We start from the raw sequence: 17,058 nt of genomic DNA, 5'->3' as shown, positions 1-17,058 counted from the left end.
AATTCACATGGTGAGGAGAACCGTGTCAAGCAGAGGAAAAAGTAGCAAAAGTGAACACTTATCAGGGCACAATATGATTGCTGTGTAATATGCAAATATCCTTGATGGAGGTTTAGTTGCCTAAATTGTATATATTGTATATAAGTTCCTCCTAATTTCGTAGATATAAGAGGAGGAAGATACATACATCTCTAGACTTTGCTGGTGGTCTAGCCCCTGTGATCCTATGATGTAAAAGGATTCTACTCCTGCGTCAGGATTCTACTTCTATTGTAATATCAAGAGGCTTCTACCTCGAGAAAATTGTGCAGGCAAATAAGGGGAACAACGGATTAGCACTAGTCAGTACTTAACACACTGGCATAAATAGCGTCTAGCCGACGGTAGCGCTATCGTAGTAGATGTTACACTGTTACATTATAGAATACGAGCTCGGAAATGCTATGCAGTTTCTACGTAATGGGATGCTCGCTGCGCGTTAGAGAAAATCACTCCGCCATATGGTGGCATGTATGGTTGGAAATGGGGCATGTTCATGTTCGGATAAAACGGTCTTTGCCATCTGTTACCCCTTCTCGGTCTGTGGAATCGATTGTTATACCCACCTCTTCTGGGGGTGTAGTCTTCAGAGCTGCTTACAGAAGTGTTGGAAGAAGTTCTCCCCAAGGATTCTGTGTCTGAGCCTTGATCATTAGAGTTGTAGTCTTCTTTTGTGTAAGGGTGCATCTTTTCCTGACTGAATTTTTTGAGATCCTTACCAAGTTTCTGTAACTTGCTTTGCATAATGAATTCTTTAGTCTCTTCCATTTCTTTAGTCAGTTCTTCCAATTTCTTTTTATAAGTTAATGGATTTATACCCTTTTTAAGTTCATTTTCTAATGCTTGGATTTCTGTTAGTAAAAAAATTCAGTCAGGAAAAGATGCACCCTTACACCAAAGAAGACTACAACTCTAATGATCAAGGCTCAGACACAGAATCCTTGGGGAGAACTTCTTCCAACACTTCTGTAAGCAGCTCTGAAGACTACACCCCCAGAAGAGGTGGTTATAACAATCGATTCCACAGACCGAGAAGGGGTAACAGATGGCAAAGACCGTTTTATCCGAACATGAACATGCCCCATTTCCAACCATACATGCCACCATATGGCGGATGGATGACACCTTACAATTATGGGATGCAACAAATGCCACAATTCGATAATGAACAACAACTAGGACAACAAATGCAACCACAACAACAACCGCCTTTTTTAGGGAGGGGCCGAAACCAACCCAGAGGAAAAAAGAAAACCATAGCCTGGCAGGACCAACAGAGAAACGTACAGACGAGGAGCATGTCATCTGCCCAACCGAGCACAAGCAAGACAAACACTCGCTAGTAATAAATCTGGCTAATATTGAGTTAACTGAAGACCAAAAGAAGGACCTGGAAGAGGCCTAGGATTCGTCCCTACACCACCAGTTGATAACTTTAAACTGAAATGCGAATTGGCAGAATTCTGCCGCACTATAAAACTCAAGGCATTCTTTGCGGAAAAAACATCTTTACCACCTGAAGGAGACACACATCTGAAAAGAAAATCTACCTTTAACCCGCCAGCAGGCAGCATTCCACCGAAAATCCAGACTTTTGAGCAAGCTCTACTAAAGGGTGTAGATGGAATAACAAAAAAGAAAAATTATTTTCAAAACCTGAGTAACAAAGAACGACAAGCACTGAAAACGCTAGAGTCTAATGAGGACATAGTCATCAAATCCGCGGATAAGGGGGGAGGAATTGTTATTCTCAGCAAAGAAGGTTACAATTCACAATGCCTCTCACTTCTTTCAGATACAAAGTATTACAAACAGATCAATGAAGATCCTACTGAAAGACTCAAAAACACAATCTCCATAATGATCCATGAAGCAGAAACCAACAGGTGGATTCCAGGCAAGGAGGCTGACTATCTGTGCGCAAAGGAACCGAAAACTCCTTTCTTTTATTCCTTACCCAAAACGCACAAAAATAAAACACCGCCACCAGGACGCCATATAGTGGCAGGTATAGGATCATTACTCGAACCCTTATCAAAATTTGCGGACGAATACCTTAAACCATTGGTGCAAAAGACGCCCACCTACCTTAAGGACACAAGAGACTTACTTGTACAAATTAAGGATACACCCTTTGACCACAAGACAATGCTACTAGTAGGCCTCGACGTCGAGTCGCTCTATACTAGCCTACCACAAGACGAAACCCTGCAAATGTTGGAAGATGTCCTCTACAGTGAAGATTGGCATTACCGCACACCGAGACATTTTGTCTTGCAATGCTGCCAACTTGCCCTCAAAGAAAATTTCTTTGAATATAACGGAGTTTTATACCTACAAAACCATGGAACCTCAATGGGCAGTGCTTTTGCCCCATTCGGTGGCGGGATTATATGTCAGCCAATTTGAGCAACAACATGTACTCAACGAAGGCAACCCGTACTCTTCCAGTATTTTATACTGGAAGAGATACATAGATGATATCCTCCTCATTTGGGACATAAAACTTGATTTGAAGTGGTTCCTAAATTGGCTCAATGAACGAGATCCCTGGTTGAAATTCACATACACTTCAAACAGTTCATCCATAGATTTCCTGGATCTAACTATCTTTGCGGAAGACAACCAGTTGAAAACCAAAACATACACCAAACCCACTGCTAAAAACAGTCTACTATCTTACAAAAGCCACCATCCAAAACCTTTGAGGGACAACTTGCCTTATAGCCAGTTTTTACGAATAAAACGTAATTGTACGAAACCTGAAGACTACAAGGCCCAAGCTATAGAACTCAGTGAGAAGTTGAAACAGAGAGACTACACTCAAACAACTATTCGCAAATGCATGAAACGTGCGAATAATCAACCTAGAGAATGCCTCCTTCAAACCTATCAAAAGGATCCCATACCAGATCTAATGACCTGCGTAACCACATTCTGCCCTTCCACTTATGAGGTGCAAAAACTGATAAACAAAAATTGGAATATCCTCAACACAGGGAAATTCAACTGGCCAAAACCTCGGTTTGCGAATAGGAGAACTAAAAATCTACTGGACACTCTGGTCCACACTCGACCTAAAACTACGCAAAATCAAGAGGTAACCAGAAACATCACCATGTCACCAATAAACAGACATTACCCATGTGGTAATTGCACAGCTTGTAAATTTACAACTCACACCAAACAATTACAACTTTTAGAGACTCTCCTATGGACCCAAAAACAACACACGAACTGCAACTCCTCCCATGTAATATATATGGCCAACTGTCCATGTAAAAAACTGTACATAGGGATGACCTGCAGAAAGGTCAAAACAAGAATAGGAGAACACAGAAGTAACATCCGTCTCAAAAAGACCACTACCAAACTCTGTGCCCATTTCATTGAAGCTGGCCACTCCTGTGATGACATCAGATGGACTGTAATTGAAATGCTCACTGAAAAAAATGCCAATGCTGAGAAAAAACTTTATGAAAAAGAGCAGAGATGGGTAGACCGTTTGAAAACCAACGTTGTGGGTTTGAATGATAACATACCCTGGCATCAGTTTGCAGTTCATTAACTCCTCAATCTGTCCTTTCTAAGTCTATTTCATCCCCGCTCTATAAAATCGCTTTTAAGACCATGTTGGTTCTTTAAGACATTACAAAGATGTCCACACTGAGCTTTGCAGTGATTTCTGCTCTAAATATCGCTTTAAATCATGATGTTTTTAAGACATAATATACATGTCTTTCTGAGCTTGGCTGATACTTCATGTTGCAACCTTCAGCGCTAAGTTTATCTTTTTTCCAGCAAACAGAGATCGTGAAGACTGATTTTTCGCCTTCCCACAACACTAACTAAGTCTCACCATCATCGTTTGCTCGTTTGTTCACCGCTCAACGTGGTGAATAAAGTTACAGTTCCACTCTAAAACAAATGAGAACACACCGCTTTAAAACGCCCACCTGACGTGTGTTCCACATCCGGGGGCAGAGTCAGCACAAGCGGCAATACAGCATCACACGCGGGTAATGGCGGCTCCGTTTACACAGGAAAGTAACTTGCTTCCACATCGGTAAGGAGACGCTTACATTTTCTTTAACCCCCCCTCTTTGCAGCTCTGGGCACCCCTGATGAAAGCGCATTTCCATACAACTCGGGGTAAGACTAAAATAAGTTGTTTTTGTGCGAGTGAGTCGAACGCTCTGTTTTTTCCTAAGAAGTGATTTCCCCACGAGTGATTTTCTCTAACGCGCAGCGAGCATCCCATTACGTAGGAACTGCATAGCATTTCCGAGCTCGTATTCTATAATGTAACAGTGTAACATCTACTACGATAGCGCTACCGTCGGCTAGACGCTATTTATGCCAGTGTGTTAAGTACTGACTAGTGCTAATCCGTTGTTCCCCTTATTTGCCTGCACAATTTTCTCGAGGTAGAAGCCTCTTGATATTACAATAGAAGTAGAATCCTGACGCAGGAGTAGAATCCTTTTACATCATAGGATCACAGGGGCTAGACCACCAGCAAAGTCTAGAGATGTATGTATCTTCCTCCTCTTATATCTACGAAATTAGGAGGAACTTATATACAATATATACAATTTAGGCAACTAAACCTCCATCAAGGATATTTGCATATTACACAGCAATCATATTGTGTCCTGATAAGTGTTCACTTTTGCTACTTTTTCCTCTGCTTGACACGGTTCTCCTCACCATGTGAATTTACATGCTCATAGTGTTAATAAGACATCCATCCAGCAGATGAGACCACAGCTAACTCTGCAGCCTTTACCCCTACCCAACTCAGCAGTATGAGTCTTGAGGATAATAACATTTGTACAACATGTCTATGTTTATGTTTATATCTTTTTCAGGTTAAAAAGGTCCGAGTGGTCAATGTTTACCCTCTTTTCAATACCACTTCACAAAATGTGTGAGTAAATTCTATGTTTTGTATGTCATTTTTGTCCTGACGAAAGCCCCACAGACTCCTTTGAGCCAGAGGGGGCTGAAACATGTCGACACATTCTGGGAATCCACACTTCTAGATCTAGTAACTCGATCTAGTAAAAGTACTCATCTATTTTAATTAACAAGATCTTCACCAACCCATTAAAAAATTTGTAGGTGTCGATCTTATTTTATCCTTTTCTTATTTTGCACTTATCCTCCCCCCCTCCATTTTTCATCTCTGGACACTGCAATCTAGACCAGAGGAGCCTCTGGATGAGGCAGGCACCCACCACTTTCTATGGTATCCGATGATAACTGCCAAAAACTACAATGCAGGGGCGGATGAAAGATATATACTGCACTACCAACACACATTGAGTTTTTTGAGGATACCATAGTATTTTAAACCAATGGTTTAGAATTGTTACAAGTGTCCATTTCATCCACTTGATTATCCTTGAACCCTGTTACTTAGCCAGTGTAACGACTTATTTTTAAGGGACGACCAAGTTTCTGCAATACAAGCTTGACTAAAGGGTACATTTCCTAATACAATAACATACGGGGTGGCCTCTGGTGGCAAATCTAAATGACTGTCTGCAACTAATATGGCAGGGTGAGCTGGAGTAAGAGAGTGTATTTCTTTGGGGTGGGACTGAGCAACGGGAGGTTGTGTCTTGATTGTGCCAGTATATGTAGTTTTTGAGGTATTACTTTTTGATGTAATTTGTGGTTTAGATACATAATATGCTCTATTATCCTGTGATTTTTTCAGTGGTGACTGAGGCCGAGTAATGACTTCTAGTGGAGATTGTGACTTATTTAATGAATTGACCTTTATTCCTGACAGTTGGGGATTAGACGATAAGTTGCTCCTGGATGTGTTAGGAGCTGTGTTCCGGTTTTGAGAGTTATTGATTAGTAGTTTTTCCATATTCTCCATTCTTACCACTAACTGGTCTAATCTGACCCTAAGATATGAGTCCAGTCTTTCAACTACTGATGTCAGGTTATGTATCTCTTGTTGAGTCACTTTGTAATAGAGAATTGGCATTTACTTTATCCTTTTGTTTAGTTTGATTTTTATGTTTGTCTGCACGTCTCTTACCCTGTGCAGTAGGTTTCTTTTTCTTTATGATAGAGAAATGTACTGTGACTATTGGGATATCTTTCTGGGGAACTTGGATGTCGCCAGAACGTGGTTTTCTTTGCTTTCTCTCAGAGGGTTGTGTTGGCGAATCATTCGTAATTAGTAGGAGATCGTCAGAATCATATTGAATACAACCATTTGATGGATTTATGTTGTCTACTTGGTTCGTTTGAGTATCGCCCAAGGGGCTAAGGGATCCCTGTGTTAATCTAGATGAAGTTCCCTCGATTGATTCCTCTACTGCGTTGATCTGTTTATCAATTGCGCCTACCGCGCCAGTCAAATAACTTAGTAAAGGTTGCTGAGTATCAATATTTGACCTGGCGCCACCAGGACTTGGTAGTTTTCTTTTCCCTATTAGCCAAGAAATACAGAATATCCCCAGTCACAGAGAACCAATACTAATAATCACAGTATATGGCAGTCCGTGTTTAGTTAATAGATATGAAGTTGCACTGTCAAAACATCCGGGAACAATAAAGTTTTGGCTTTACCCGAACAGTGGAAAATCCAAGAGACCCGGCCCGACTCGGCCTCTGATGGCCTTGGACGGTCCCGCCCTTGTCCCGGGCTTAACCCGGCGCAACCCGCGCGCGATCGCGCGACGATGGGGATGACGGGAGTTTTATGCACCTCCTGGCGCGGGTGTAGGCGGCTTCCGGCTGCAAAGGCTGGTGGGTGATGTAGTCTCCTTCAGGTCTCCTCCCCACTACGGTCGTGCTCGGGTGAAATGGAGCTGCGGCGGCAGGAGGAGACCTTATGCGGCGGTGCTGGGAATGCAGGCAAAACGGGCAAAGCAGAACAGTTCCTCGAGTGGCTGCAAGCAAGTAAGGACCGGCCCATTTAAATCACTGCTCAGAGCAGTGACAGGGATTTCATTCTCTGTGATCTGGTAAAGTGACAACTCCCACTGTCAGTGACTACCAGCTTACCGCCTGGGTCCATCTCCCACTGAAGGGACACTAGGACATGCTCAACTCTCCCCTTCTGTGGACAACCCCCCTCCCTCAAAAGGCTCTGTGGAGAGTTCACCTGTGGGTGATTTCCTGGGAAAGGCAGAGTCTCCTGCATGCGCCCTTACTGATTACAGTCAAAACACCTAGATGGGGAAAATGACACCTTGGGCATCCTCCCATTAGAACCTCCCCCTTCGAGCACAGAAGGTTTATGGCAATCCTTTCCCTCCAAATTCTTTTGGGCCCTTTTGAGAACTTCTCTATCTTGTCCAGAACTCCCCCCCCCCCCCCCCCCACTTCTGCTGAGGGGGGCCTGAACCAAGCTTCTTGGGGGTCACGCCCACTCACTGTTTTTGTTGACCCTAGTGTTGATCCAGATGTTTGCTTCCTTCTCAACCTCTCTGGGTACAGGAAGGTTAGACTCAATAAGATTGTAGAACAGAGCAACGGCAGGCTCATAAAGCCACACAATACTGCTGTGTTGCTTCTTGTAATTGTTTGTATGAAGAGTCTTTAGATGTGCGCACAATCAAATCCTGCACCTGCCGTTGTTGGATGCAAACTGCAAGGCATATCCAGGAATAGATGAGTGGAGAGGTGCACCACTGGAATATATATTCAAAAGATGTAAACGGACAACGTTTCTTAGTGTTTGAAATCCTTTATTCAGACAGTGTCATAAGATAGGCTCCAGCCAACGCGTTTCGTTGAGGCAAGACTGAACTTCATCAGGGCTGAAAAGTGACAATTAAAATACATGAATTTATACATATGTCGACACCACATGATGATACATGAGACACGAGAGACATGTGGAATGGAGATAGATGTATTGCGGATTTGATAATCATTAAAAGTGGAAGGAGAGAGGAAGACTTAGAGTGGAACAGAGAAAGCGAGAAGACCAGAAATATTAGGAAATTACAAACTGCATAACAGGTACTGTGTATGGAAATGTGATTAAAAACACATACTCATGTTGGGCTATACATAAATATATACATATTTACAACACTGATACACCCAAACACATAAAACCCGTGAAGTGCATATTACAAATGGAGAATTGAAAGAGACCTAGTGCGTATCCCGTGAATACTATTTACGGATTACCATCAAGCATCACTGACAGTAAGAGAACGATGGAGGGCCGCTGTCTGTATTAATACCCAAGGCCTGGTTTATAAAGTATATAAAAAATTCAAATACATAGACATATGAAGAATAGTGGGTGGGTGCTCTGTATAAATGAATAAGGGCCTTGTGAGTCACCACCCTAATCCCTGTGGAGGACAGCTGGACATAGTGATAGGACGTGTGCATATCTTTCTTTTTTTTAAATGTATTTAATATTTTATTGAACAAAAGCAAAGTCATCAATCAGTTGACAATCAATACATTACAAATTGTGCATGGATGGGCATTACGTAAAAAGCAGTACTTCAAGAATCATGACAACGCAGAGGTGCATATCTTTCTTGATATATGTGAGTAGTAGACAGTTTAATAATGGGGAGTTGGGAATAGTCTGGTAACCAGTAACTGTTATTAGCAGAACTGCAGAGGGCCATGATGGGGCTCACAACTAAGGGCCCAGCATCAGCACCTGGCTGATGGAGGAAAAAGAGAAGGAATTAAAAATCCTAAGCCAGCACCTGCTTCTATGTGTTGGGCTTGCTATGACGAGTTTTTCCTTTCCTGCCAGACAATACTCAAAAAACTCTTATTCAGACCATGGTTATGAGCGGTCTCTTACTGCAATGCTCTCCTGGTCTCTGCGAATGAGTCATCCCTCAGCAGGAGGTCCAGAATACCACTGCGCGACTCACCACGAAATCTCTGTTCAAAACCCCTTCCCTTGCTCCAATGGCTTCCAATCCGCAAGCGTGTCAAATTCAAGGTCTGCTGCATTGTCTATAAAGTCCTGCATAATAAAGGCCCTCTCTACATTTTCCAGGAAACTCAAGACTTAAACTCCCTCTAGGACTCTTAGGTCAGGCAACAAATCACTTCTCCAAGACTACGTTGAAAAGATTTTTCCTGCCTCGCTCCCCTGTACTGGAACCACCTCCCTAGACACCTGACGCAATGCCCTGACTATTTGCGCTTCAGGAAAATTCTCAAGACCTCCCTGTTATAACATTTCTCATCAGCCTGCTAGCAGCTCTGTCCAAAGCGCAGAGATACCCCTCCGGGGGTGAATCAGGTGCTCTACAAAACCAATAAATAAAATAAATATGTGGGACCACTTAGCAACATTAAGAAATTTTAGATAAAGAAAAGGGTTGTCAGTAGTATGCTAATGCATGATATGTATGCAGCGAGTATGAGACGCGCAGTGTAGAATAGATGAGCTCATAATAAAAGCCATATTGTCATCGGGCCATGGCCCAGAAAGTTGATTTAGCAATAACATTAAGCGCAATTCCAATTGTTTACGTTTGAGAAACACAAAGCTGACAAACGCCACCCTGCAAATGCGCCTCGTCGGTGGGGGCGCGACGTAAATAAAGATGCAACACATGTGCTTATCCACACTGACTATTGAGGTGGATCTGAAAGCGCTGCTAAGCTCAGCAAGAATGCAAACAAAATAAAATTCACGTAGGGCAGAAATGTTGCTGACTGACCAAGCATGCCAAAAAAATGGAGTCAAAGACCACACCCGTGGCATGGGGTATGTGAGGATAAAGTGAATGCCAAAGGCAATATTAAAAGAGCATATCCACAAAACGGGGAAAAGTTTACCCAGATTGCCATGTGCCTCCATACATAAATATAGCAATAATACTAAACATCTGAAACCCCAAGAGGCTCAGAGAACACATGTTGAGGCAACACACGGGTGAAAATACAGTAAAATCCACATAACGGCATATGGGTGTAGTGGGTGGTAGTGCGGGTAAAAAAAGGGAAAGGCTTGGCAGTGAGGTCAAGGCAAGTACAAAACTGGCAGAAATGGACAGGCCTCCTTAATAAATAAACATGCCATCTGGCAGATTGAGATTGTTGCAGGGATTCTGCTCATACACAGAACTGCACAGAGACCCAGGACCTCAGTGAATTGTGGTGCACCAAAAAACTCACCTCAGTACCTAGAACACCTAACCGACTAGTATCAGTGTCACATTAGCTCCTCGTCCTATAACAAAGGAACCAATGATTAGACAACCCAGAACATACAACTTAGGTTACTCTCGGAAATGGTGGGAATCAAGAACAGTCTTTCGTTTGTTATTGTCATACAAGTCCACAACATGGGTAAAAAGAGACACGATAAAGTTTAATATGTTTATTTTAATGACGTGCTCTAAGATGCAGTATTTTTGCTAACATAGGCAGGAATATGATTAAAAATAATACGATCAGCATTGTTACAATTCCATAAAACACAAAAGGAGAAATCATATTATAATGATAATGGAAACAGGTTTTATAATGCCCTGTATGCCACCCTCCCTAGCTAGGAACTATGTTTTATCAAATATGGAAGGTCTCTTAGGCTTGGATGGGTAACCCCCTACCGCCAAGATCAGCAGAGGTGAATCACATCGGGATCTGCAAAAGCTCTCTCTGGACACGGATTTTCTCTAAGTGTCTAAAATCAGGTATGCAGTGCAATATTAAAGGCGCCAGAATTTCAGTTAGCTGCAGCTGCATGTATGTTGTGTCTTAGCATGGGCCGATCAGCCCGAATAACAGCTAACATTGTTATGATAACCTTGGAGGCTTCAGAACTCACTGTGCAGACTAAGGTCGCGATGTAAGTCTAGGGATGTTGAAAACAAGCCATTCTCATGTGAAGATATTCACGAAGTCAAACTTACAACAACAGCTACATGCAGTGTCGTGTGCAAAAAGTGGCAAGAAGGCAAAATTGCGTTTAAACATTTAATAAGCCTATGCTAACATAGCAATGTGCGGAAGCAGGGCCCTGCCTTCACTACAAGATACTAAAAGTGTGATGAAATATGGGAATACTAAAAGTATGGTAGAGTATGGGGGCCAGTAGTGCCACAAACAAGAAGTCTGTCGCTATGAGCACGACAGCGTGGTGAAGCGTAGGAAAGGCCCAGGCATCGCATAAGGTGTAATGAGCCGTAGCGTGGGTAAGAGGGGGGGCCACCTGGTGATGAAATGAAAGCAGGTTGTATGCAGCTAAGAAATATGGACAGGCATCCCTAACGAGCGAGCGCGCCATGGCAGATTGAGATTCTTAGCAGGGTAATGGAAAATGGTGACAAAAAACACCAGAACCAAGGGGCCTATCGGCTGGGAAATGTCAGCGTAGTGAAAAGTGGGAAATGGGCAGAGATTGCATTCAAGCATCGCATTCTAGCAAAAGTGTTACACAAATCTAAAAAACCTTGGAAGCTGTGCCTGCAAGAGAAATGGCATAATGAAAAAGTAAAGTATGCCAAAATCCCTATCTGAATAGCGTACTGTACAAAAAGAGGAAACCGCCAGCTGCGGAAGTGTCCGTTACCTGGGACGCATGCGTAAAACATCCTCGCTCCGGTAGCAGGATCAGAAATGCCAATCACCAGCCCGCCACTTCTATAGTGACGAGCGTAGTGAACCTATGTGAGTGACGGCGTGCGGCGCAGGGACACGAGTGTAGGGCTGATAGGATCCGAATTCCACAGTTTGACCTGTGGCTTGAATGGAGCCTGTCTATGTCCATAACCAGGTCTCCGCCATTATGGCATTTGAACAAACTGACAAAAAACAACATACGGGCAAGCAGCCTGATGGTGAGTAAAGGAAAGGATGATGTTGACAGGCGGTGCTCGATAATCAAAAGAGAAATGTAAACATCCACAGATAAGAATAGTGAGAAGGTATAAAGGGAAGTGCAGAACAGCACGACGGTCAGTGAAAAAGGGTAATGCGCGCATTACCAAAATAAAAAGTAATGATTAAAAATATGAAAAGCATAAGAGTAGTGGTGGGAAATATCAAAGAAAAAGCGTGGCACCCTGCAAGAGAAAGAACATAGCTGCCACTAGTGGAAATGGGATATTGACATGAGGAATAAAATAGAATGATACAGAATGGAATAAAATGAGGATAGGTAAAGCAAAAAAAGAGACGGAAGCATAGTAGAGCGAGAACAGAAAGTGATGTCTACAAAATCTGGAATTGTGTATGGGCCGTCATGCTAAAGACCCACATCACATTGGGAGTGTGTAATAGGGGGATGGCATCATCGTGATGACTGGCAGGTGACGTGTGCAAGGGAGAACCGAAGTGCCTGCGCATCTGCATGTGCGCCAGATTGTGTGGAAAAATATTTATTTGGAACGTTGCGCAAAGTCATAATTGATGCAGAAATGCAGTGGAGGTATTTCGAAAAATATACTACAATATGCACCCGAAGAATGGGAGATGGATGTTGGCAGAGACAGCCATCATAACTATGAAGATAAAAATAACTATAAAAGTAAGGATGAGATTGACTGTGTAGCAGTGGGGATTCAAGAATAACAAGTAATCTGAAAGGTGGAAAAGAAAGTGTGGCTAACCTTACAGATATGAACTGGCAATCAACACAGAAAGCAATGGAACTCATTATCAGTATTGTGTCCTTTGGCAACCGCCTGCAATCTACATATCCACTTGCCTCAGTTTGTCGCAATGTGATTTCCCTGCCCCCCTCCCCCCCCCCCCCCGGGTTGTGGGTGGGAATTTGGTCAATGGCAAAGAACCCAAAAGAGGTATCCCCCACATGTGCTATATCGTAATGTTCAGTCTGGGGTCTGAGTTGACTAATGCTCTGCGATGTTCTTGTATTGCTCTACCTTATGCACTCTGGGCAGAATATATATGCATGGAAAAGTGGCATTAGCCACATGTAAATACTTGAACTCATCTTCAGTCAGCAGGCATTCATCCCTCCACTCAGTTAATCTGGTGTCGATGGTGACCGTTAGTTCCAAGATAAGGTTGTGATCAATGGGCTCGTAACACTGACAATCATCCAGTTGGCCAGAGATCTCCCCCATGTAATCATTTATAACCATCACCACAACGTTCCCGCCCTTATCCGCCTCCCTTATTACAATCGTTTTGTCATGTCGTAATCTACAGAGCAAAAGGAACAATTGCTGGACAGAATGCAGAACAATGTCTTACAATCACCCCAGTAAAGAGATCTGGGCCTAAACCCATCGTTTCTTTGCCTGCCCTGCCATTCCAGTTTGGACCCAGCCATAAGCAAATCAGTCTTGACCCTGCGCTTAATTGGAACAGTCCAGCCCGAATTGCCTGGCCAGGTTCTGTAGCGATCACGATGGGTGCACGGAAAGGCAGGGGAATGAAAGCCTGTCTCCTTTCCTTTAAGCGGGGTCATAGCCTCAAACATCCACCAGATGGAGCCTGGCGTAAGTGGGACTACATTTCCCAGAGGCGTGGTGAGTGAATACCCGGAAGTCCCATGTCTACAAAGCCCTTCCGAGGCCACGGATCGGGGCTTGTCAATCCGGATTCCCAGAGTACGTGTGCAGAGGCCATCGTGTGTTCCTTCGAGCGTTACCAGGTATTTCCTCGGCGGGGATCAGAGTAGAGTCGCTGAAGCGCTGCCTGATCCTCCGTAACTACAGCTACTTCCTTGGCGGCAACCAAAGAGCCGCATTTTGAGGTTGTGAAAATTCTCTCCCAGCTTATTTCTCGTTACCCTCATTTACTGTAAGACGGGTGGTTCCGAGACTCTGTGACATTTGTGAGAACCGCGCAGGAGCGCGTTTGCTGTTCTCCGTCACGTGAGTCTTTTTTGGGGCTGTATTATTTTGTGTTACTCTTTATACATAAACCGGATACTTTTCTTTGGATACAAAAGTACCGGTGCACGCAGCAAAATTCCTTGACTTTCTTGGAGCTCAGCAAACACGGATAGACGTGCTATTTGCCTTACCTTGCTGATTTTGCTTTTCCTGCTTTCCCTTGCTGATTTTGCTTTCATTGTTTTACCTTGCTGATTTTGCTGATTGCCATTGCGCTGGCGCGCCTTATTGGACGGCCTTGGTTCTTCTGACAGGAACTGTGAAAACTAATGAGCAAGTTGGCTTCAGAATCAGACACAAAGAGAGTTATTTCCTGCTTTCATGAAACTGCCAAACATGTTAGTATGTAATGAATGATTGTCTATTTATCCTGCCAATGTTTGCTTAATGGTGTCCTAACCAAAGACTTCTTGTCATTCTTATCTGCAGTACCCCTGGGGTTAGACGACTCTTAGCGTTCTGTGAGAGTACATGCGGATGAGAACCGAACCCATCAACAGGAGAAGTCTCTCTTTGGCAGACTTTATTATTTTATCCACTTCCCTTTTTGCCCTGGGGGCATAGATACATAGCGGTGTTTACTTCACTCTGTGTGTTGTACGATCTGGAGAAGAAGGGGGGATTACTTCTATCCATCGTTCCTGCTGACATCTCTCAGAGGTTAGTGGTTCCATGTAAGTAGCCATTGACATCGTGACAGGTTCTCCCTGGACTGGAAACAAGTATCCTAGGACCACTTCCACGCTTTCAGCCCTCATCAGCCAGGATAGCTTGACTCCAGTGGTATGGAGAGCACGGTGCCCACGTCTGGGCATACCTGTCCCATTCGGGGTGACAAATGCAAAAAGAACATTTGATGGACAGAATGTAGAACAATATCTTACAATCGCCCCAGTACAGAGCTCTGGGCCTAAATCCATCTTTTCTCACCATGCCATTCCAATTGGGACCCGCCATATGCAAATCAGTCATGACCCTGCACCCAGTGGGAACAGTTCAGCCTGAACTGCAAGGCCCGGTCCTCCCTAGACTGGAAACAAGCATCCTAGGACCGGTTTCAGGCTTTCAGCCCTCATCAGCCAGGATTGCTTGACTCCAGTGGCATGGTGAGCATGGGACCAACGCCAGGGCATACCCGGCCCACTCGGGGTGACAAATGCAAAAAGAACAATTGATGGACAGAATGTAGAACAATGTCATACATTCACCCCAGTAAAGAGATCTGGTCCTAAATCCATCGTTTTTTTGCCCGCCATGCCATTCCAGGCTGGGCCCAGCCATAGGCAAATTAGTCTTGACCCTGCACCCAATTGGAACAGTCCAGCCCGAATTGCAAGGCCAGGTTCTCCCTGGACTGGAAACAAGTATCCTAGGACCACTTCCACGCTTTCAGCCCTCATCAGCCAGGGTAGCTTGACTCAAGTGGTATGGAGAGCACGGTGCCCACGTCTGGGTATACCTGTCCCATTCAGGGTGACAAATGCAAAAAGAACATTTGATGGACAGAATGTAGAACAATATCTTACAATCGCCCCAGTGCAGAGCTCTGGGCCTAAATCCATTGTTTGCTCACCATGTCATTCCAATTTGGACCCAGCCATAGGCAAATCAGTTATGACCCTGCTCCCAATGGGAACAGTCCAGCCTGAACTGCATGGCCAGGTCCTCCCTAGACAGGAAACAAGCATCCTAGGACCGGTTTTGGGCTTTCAGCCTTCATCAGCCAGCATAGCTTGACTCCAGTGGCATGGAGAGCATGGTACCAACGTCAGTGCATACGCGTCCCACTCGGGGTGACTAATGCAAAAAGAACAATCGATGGACAGAATGTAGAACAATTTCATACAATCACCCCAGTAAAGAGATCTGGGCCTAAATCCATCGTCTTTTTTGCCCGCCATGCCATTCCAGTTTGGACCCAGCCATAGGTAAATCAGTCTTGACCCTGCGCCCAATTGGAACAGTCCAGCCTGAATTGCAAGGCCAGGTTCTCCCTGGACTGGAAACAAGTATCCTAGGACCGCTTCCACGGTTTCAGCACTGATCAGCCAGGATAGTTTGACTCCAGAGGTATGAGAGCATGGGACCCATGTCTGGGCATACTTGTCCCATTCAGGGTGACATGCAAAAAGTACATTTGATGGACAGAATGTAGAACAATATCTTACAATCGCCCCAGTGCAGAGCTCTGGGCCTAAATCCATCATTTGCTTACCATGCCATTTCAATTTGGACCCAGCCATATACAAATCAGTCATGAGGCTGCGCCCAATGGGAACAGTCCAGCCTGCACTGCAAGGCTAGGTCCTCCCTAGACTAGAAACAAGCATCCTAGGACCGGTTTCGGGCTTTCAGCCCTCATCAGCCAGGATAGCTTGACTCCAGTGGCATGGAGAGCATGGGACCAACGTCCGGGGATACCCGTCCCACTCAGGGTGACAAATGCAAAAAGAACAATTGATGGACAGAATGTAGAACAATGTCATACAATCACTCCAGTAAAGAGATCTGGGTCTAACTCCATCATTTTTTTGCTCATCATGCCATTCCAGTTTGTTCCCAGCCATATGAAAATCAGTCTTGACCCTGTGCCCTATGGGAATAGTCCAACCCGAACTGCAAGACCAGGTCCTCCCTGGACTGGAAACAGGCATTCTAGGACCGGTTTCAGGCTTTCATCCCTCATCAGACAGGATAGCTTGACTCCAGTGGCATGGAGAGCGCGGGACTACCGTCTGGGCATACTTGCCCCATTCAGGGTGACAAATGCAAAAAGAACAATTGATGGACAGAATGTAGAACAATATCTTACAATTACCCCAGTACAGATATCTGGGCCTAAATCCATAGTTTTTTTGCTCACCATGCCATTCCAGTTGGGACCCAGCCATGTGAAAACCAGTCTTGACCCTGCGCCCAATGGGAACAGTCCAGCCCGAACTGCAAAACCATGTCCTTCCTGGACTGGAAACAAGCATCCTAGGACCGGTTTCGGGCTTTTAGCCCTCATCAGCCAGGATAGCTTGACTCCAGTGGCATGGAGAGCGCGGGACTCCCGTCTGGGCATACTTGCCCCATTCAGGGTGACAAATGCAAAAAGAACAATTGATGGTCAGAATGTAGAACAATATCTTACAATCACCCCAGTACAGAGATCTGGGCCTAAATCCATAGTTTTTTT

The sequence above is a fragment of the Lissotriton vulgaris genome, chromosome 12, assembly GCF_964263255.1.
Source record: "Lissotriton vulgaris chromosome 12, aLisVul1.2, whole genome shotgun sequence".
Classification (NCBI taxonomy): Eukaryota; Metazoa; Chordata; class Amphibia; order Caudata; family Salamandridae; genus Lissotriton; species Lissotriton vulgaris.
Note: the sequence above shows the minus strand (reverse complement) of the source record.